The following is a 6000-nucleotide window of genomic DNA, read 5'->3' on the forward strand; positions in this document are numbered from 1 at the left end:
CCTATGCATTAAGGACCCGAAGTCATAAGAAAGAGAGTAAGTAGTTATGCAACCACATTGGAAAGTAGTCCGTTTCCAACTATGTTCTCTTTTTTTGGAGAGGAGATACTTCCTCTTTCCTTGGCGCTTTTCCATAAGAATGCCCCTTCAAGAAAAGAAGAAATATTCCAATAATATACACATGTACAGTGAAAAATTCTTTCTATATGTTCTGTTAAACTTGTATAGAAGCAGTGACAATTTTTTTGAGCAACAATATAGGTTAAAACTCAGGATTTATATGGTCACATCTCTGATGTTATCTGCTTTTCTCATGAAAAGCAGTTGATATCCAGCATAGCAGTGGTTTTGCTAAAGGTACACCTTCTGCCCTGTGACTTAGGTTAGCCTTAGGAAACCACCCTGTTCACCTCTGAGAAGGTTAGAAATAGTCCCTCCAAATTCCCTGTTCTTTTCCTTATAAATGATTATCTGAACTGTTTGTCCCCACTGATCAATGGGAACAAAAAGCTTGGAATCCAATTTTCCTTAAGATGCCCTTGAACTTGAACTCTGGCTGACTCAGCCCCAGCTGGCACAGTGCACCTCCTTAGGTGTCTTCCAGAAAAGCACCCTGACCTCAAGTGAAACATCTACCTTCCAAGAACACACAAGTTGAGGGGATTTCTGAACCTTTTCTCTTTTCCAGAATCACAAGGCTCAGGTAATAGTCAACATTGTCAAGAATAGAAATAGTTGAGCATGAATCAGATCAGATCAGATCAGTCACTCAGTCATGTCCAACTCTTTGCAACCCCATGTATCACAGCACACCAGGCCTCCCTGTCCATCACCAACTCTTGGAGTTCACTCAGACTCATGTCCATTGAGTCAGTGATGCCATCCAGCCATCTTATCCTCTGTCGTCCCCCTCTCCTCTTGCCCCCAATCCCTCCCAGCATCAGAGTCTTTTCCAATGAGTCAACTCTTCGCAGGACGTGACCAAAGTACTGGAGTTTCAGCTTTAGCATCATTCCTTCCAAAGAAATTCCAGGGCTGATCTCCTTCAGAATGGACTGGTTGGATCTCCTTGCAGTCCAAGGGACTCTCAAGAGTCTTCTCCAACACCACAGTTCAAAAGCATCAATTCTTCGGCGCTCAGCCTTCTTCACAGTCTAGCTCTCACATCCATACATGACCACAGGAAAAACCATAGCCTTGACTAGATGGACCTTTGTTGGCAAAGTAATGTCTCTGCTTTTGAATATGCTATCTAGGTTGGTCATAACTTTCCTTCCAAGGAGTAAGTGTCTTTTAATTTCATGGCTGCAATCACCATCTGCAGTGATGTTGGAGCCCAGAAAAATAAAGTCAGCCACTGTTTCCACTGTTTCCCCATCTATTTCCCATGAAGTGATGGGACTAGATGCCATGATCTTCATTTTCTGAATGTTGAGCTTTAAGCCAACTTTTTCACTCTCCACTTTCACCTTCATTGAGAGGCTTTTTAGTTCCTCTTCACTTTCTGCCATAAGGGTGATGTCATCTGCATATCTGAGGTTATTGATATTTCTCACAGGTAGGCACACACAATTTTTAAACAAAGTGGCAGAAGCAATTTAATGATGAAATGTATTAAATAAATCATATTGGAAAAAAATGGACGTCTGTAAGCAGAGCAAACAAGCAACAATCTTCATTAAAACTACATTGTATTTAAAGCATTCACCTATAGGTCCAAGTGTAAAAAGCGTAATTATAATTTTGGAAAACACGGAGAAGAACATGTGACCTAAGATTAGGCAGAGTTCATCGATATGACTCTAAAGAGCACAGTCCATTAGAAACATAATGAAGAAATTGTGCTTCACCAAGATTAAAATCATTTGATTTCTGAAAGACCTTGTTAAGAGGATGAAAAGGCAAACCACAGATGGGGAGCAAATATCAGCAAACCACATAATTGACCAAGGACTTGTTTCCATAATTATAAAATATTTTCTAAATGATATGGTAAGAATACAATTCAGTTAGAACATGAGCAAAAGACGTGAAAGACATCAGGGAAGAGAATATGAAATACCAAGTGTTCACAGGAAAGTTGTTGATGTCGTTGTCCATCATGGAAATGCAAATTAAAGCATTTTAATGATGAGATACCACTTGTTCCTGAAGAATTACACGTGCTTACATGCTAAGTTGCTTCAGTTGTGCTTGACTCTTTGTGACCCCATGAACTGCAGCCCGCCGGGCTCCTCTGTCCGTGAGATTCTCTAGGCAAGAACACTGGAGTGGGCTGCCCTCCTCCAGGGGATCTTCCCGACCCAGGGATCAAACTCTTAAGTCTCCTACATTGGCAGGCAGGTTCTTTCCCACTAGTGTGTGTGTGTGTGTGTGTGTGTGTGTGTGATAAATACAGATCATACACACACACACACACACACACACATGCCAAGTTCTGATGAGGATATGGAACAACTAGATCCTGATGCATTGCTTGGGAGATGAGAGATCATTACAGCTACTCTGGAGACTGCTTGGCGATTTTTCTTTTTTTTTGCACTCACTAGAGTTCATTTCATTGAACTGATCTAAATATTTTATTTAAAGAAATATCTGAAGATTACATTATTAATGGGAAGAATATAAACATACATACTTAAAGACCTTTTTGTAGTGACATATGGGAAATAGATTTCTCCAATAACATGATTGGTTGTGTCATTCTACTAGTGGAATACATCCTGCAGAAACATGATTTCACCTTCAAATCTGAGCGCATTACCCTCACATAAAAAAAGAAAAAAAAAGATAATTGAAAAAAAAGGAAACTTTGATTAGTTTAAATTTGCGGTAGACCACATCTGATTTGTTGAAGAGCAAGTTCTTTTCCAGTCCCTAAGACATCCAACACCCATGCAGAGGAATTAAATTTAGATGCCCTTCTTCAGATGGCTGATAATTTACATGTGAATGAGTTCAGCAAGATTGAGAGTTTGAACTACTTTTGTGACCCGGAAGAAAAGTTTAGAGATGCAATGGCGTTTATTTGGGAATTTGCTCCTGCTTCTGGAGATATGTATGAGCTATCTACAAACACACAAGAAAAGAAGCATTATGCAAATATTGTAAAGACGTGGTGAAAAAGCTATTAAGAGAACACTCAAAGATGGACATTGTCGTCTATGGCATGTGGTTTTGTGTGGCTGTGTATCTGAATGTGAGGGCTTACAAAACAAAATCAAATACCAACAACACTTAAAGAAACATCTAGATAAAACAAGGGGAGATACTGTTACACTCTCAAAACTGAACTGGATTGAGCAAAAAGCATGGCCGCTACTCTGTTTGGGAAAATACCACCCTCAGCTACACAGGAAGCTTTGCAACATTTCCTTAAGGCTGAAGAACTAATTCCTGGGTTTTCTAAGTCCAATTATATATTCTTAGCAATTTCTTATTGAGCTGAATATGTGCTATATGTTCCCGCAATTATATTCCTGAGTATTTATAATATAAAAATGAAAATATGTCTACTTAACACTCATAGCATGAAGTTGAGCAAGATGTGATTTGCCTATAAAACGTGCAGTTACCAGATGACTCGGGCTTCCCTCATAGCTCTTCCCTCAGCTCAGCTGGTAAAGAATCTGCCTGCAATCCAGGAGACTCCGATTCAATCCCTGGGTTGGGAAGATTCCCTGGAGAAGGAAAAGGCTGCGCACTCCAGTATGCTGGCCCGGAGAGTTCCATGGACCGTAGTCCATGAGGTCATAAAGAGTTGGACACGACTGAGCTACTTTCACGGCCACTTTTCACCACCAGACGACTCAACGAGTAGATAACAGACTGTTCAGTTCAGTTCACGACAGTCACTCAGTCGTGTCTCACTGTTTGCGACCCCGAGGACCGCAGCAGACACACAAGGTGAAAACAATTGTTCACATTAGTGTTAGTCCTAACAGCCATGACCAAACAAATTCCCAATGAATGATAAATAAAGGAAGAAAATATGGTATATGCACATCACAAAATATTATTCAAAAATAAAATGGAATGAAAGTGTGTAGCATGCTAAAATGTGAACTTTGGTGCCATTATTTTTCAGTTGAAAGAAGTCAGAAGATCATATATTGTACAGCTCCACTTATATTAAATACACAGAATATAAAAATCCAGGGTGACAGAAAGTAGAAAGTAATTCCTGATTTCTTAATGCTGTATGAGCTTTTTGAGAATGGAAATGGGGGGAGGCCATGATGGGCATGGGGTTTCTTTTTGGGGTGAAAATGTTTTAAAATTAGTTTATGGTGATGGGCTATACAATTCTGTGAGTATCCCAAAATGCACTGAATGGTATATTCCAAATGGGTGGCTTGAGGACATGCCACGTCTATCTCTGTTAAGTTGTTTAAACAGCTTATATGCTTTTTCATTTAGTTTTTATAACATTCTTTAAATGACAAAATCGTAATGATGGAGAAAACTCCGTAGTTGCCAGGGCGTGGGATTGGGAGGAAAGACTGTATAAATGTGGTGTATCGATGTCATATTGCTGCTCTTGATACATGTACCATAGTTTTGTACAATGTTATTATTTAAGGAAGCTTGGTCAAAGGTATCTGGGAATGCTGCTTTTTTTTTTCAACTTCTCTTGAATTTAAACAATTTCAAATTTAAAAGTTTCTAAAAATCTAACTCTTTAAGAGACTGAATCTTATTTTTGAGAAACTTTCTGACATATTATGTGTTGACATTGTTTAAAGTCAAAATCCAGCTGAACAATTGTATTACTGATAGTTCAGTCTGTTAGTTATTCTCTTTCACAGCTTAAGTCTTGAGGTTGGTTCTGCTATGTCCACACATTGATCTGTTAGAACTTTAAAGTTTTCAGCTCCAGAGAGCATCACTTTCAACACCTAGGGAAAATGTTGTCAGAAATCCTGGAAATTTAAGGAAAGAATACAACATATTTAGCCACACACTCTCCAGTTTAAAATAAATAAATATAAAGGAAAATATGTAACTCACATTCCCAACCTCATGAAAAGGCAGAAATTAAGTGGTGTGAAGCATCATCATGCTAGAAATATATCATTTCTTGTGTTTTGTCCCCTTGATGGTAGTTTGGTCACGAAGTCATGTCTGATTCTTGCAACTTCACGGACTGTAGCCTGCCAGGCCCCTCTGTCCATGGGATTCTCCAGGCAAGAATACTGGAGTGGGTTGCCATTACCTTCTCCAGGGGATCTTCCCGACCCAGGAGTCGAACCCAAGTCTCCTGCATTGCAGGCAGATTCTTTACCAACTGAGCTATGAGGGAAGCCCTTTGTCCTCTTAGGATATTTTAAAACAATAAAATGAGTTAGCTCATATATGTATCCTCTTCGTTAGACCTTCATGTTGATTTATTGATTAGTCCTTCATGGCCTCTGTGTGATCATGTGAGCTTGAAGAAAAAAATAAAAAGGAGACTAAAAAGTGATACCTGCTGAGCCTGCCAATACAAAAGCAGCTTTGACAGTTACAAGAGAAAACTGCCACGCTGTCAGAAAGGCTTTGACGGAATTAAGTGAACCACGTTGACAGGATATCACGCAGCATCTGGTGGGCTGTTTCAGATGAACGCTCTCATTTCCTTGTCAGTGTGCTTACGTGGGATGCATTCTGTGGACTGTCTTGGTTTCCCACAGCTCCTTGAAAGCAGGGGACTGGTACCTTGAGCAGAATCACTGCTCAGCTTTTTATCAACTGCCTTCCAAAGGAAACGTGACCATCGGAGAGGTGACAGTGGAAAATTCTGAGTTTTAGCCCAAATTGCTGGTCAAAAGGAATTTCCATTGCCTCAACGCCAGGCTAACAAAACAGGCAAAAGGGATTTTCCCCTATACTTCTGTACTCTTTGGAATACTCTCTTTTTTCAGGGACATTGTTATGGAAATTCACTTATCTCTGCTCCAAGAGAAGGAGAACACAGTGAAAAACTACTTTCCAAGTGTGATTTTTTTTGACTGCTTACCT

General features: G+C 39.7%; 1 pseudogene; it reads left to right on the plus strand.

The window, feature by feature from the left end:
- LOC138989156 (regulator of microtubule dynamics protein 2-like) overlaps positions 1 to 3443 on the plus strand; it is a 62183-nt pseudogene extending 58740 nt beyond the window's left edge.
- The last annotated feature ends 2557 nt before the right edge of the window (positions 3444 to 6000 follow it).

The sequence above is a fragment of the Bos mutus genome, chromosome 9 (genome assembly GCF_027580195.1).
Source record: "Bos mutus isolate GX-2022 chromosome 9, NWIPB_WYAK_1.1, whole genome shotgun sequence".
Lineage (NCBI taxonomy): Eukaryota > Metazoa > Chordata > Mammalia > Artiodactyla > Bovidae > Bos > Bos mutus.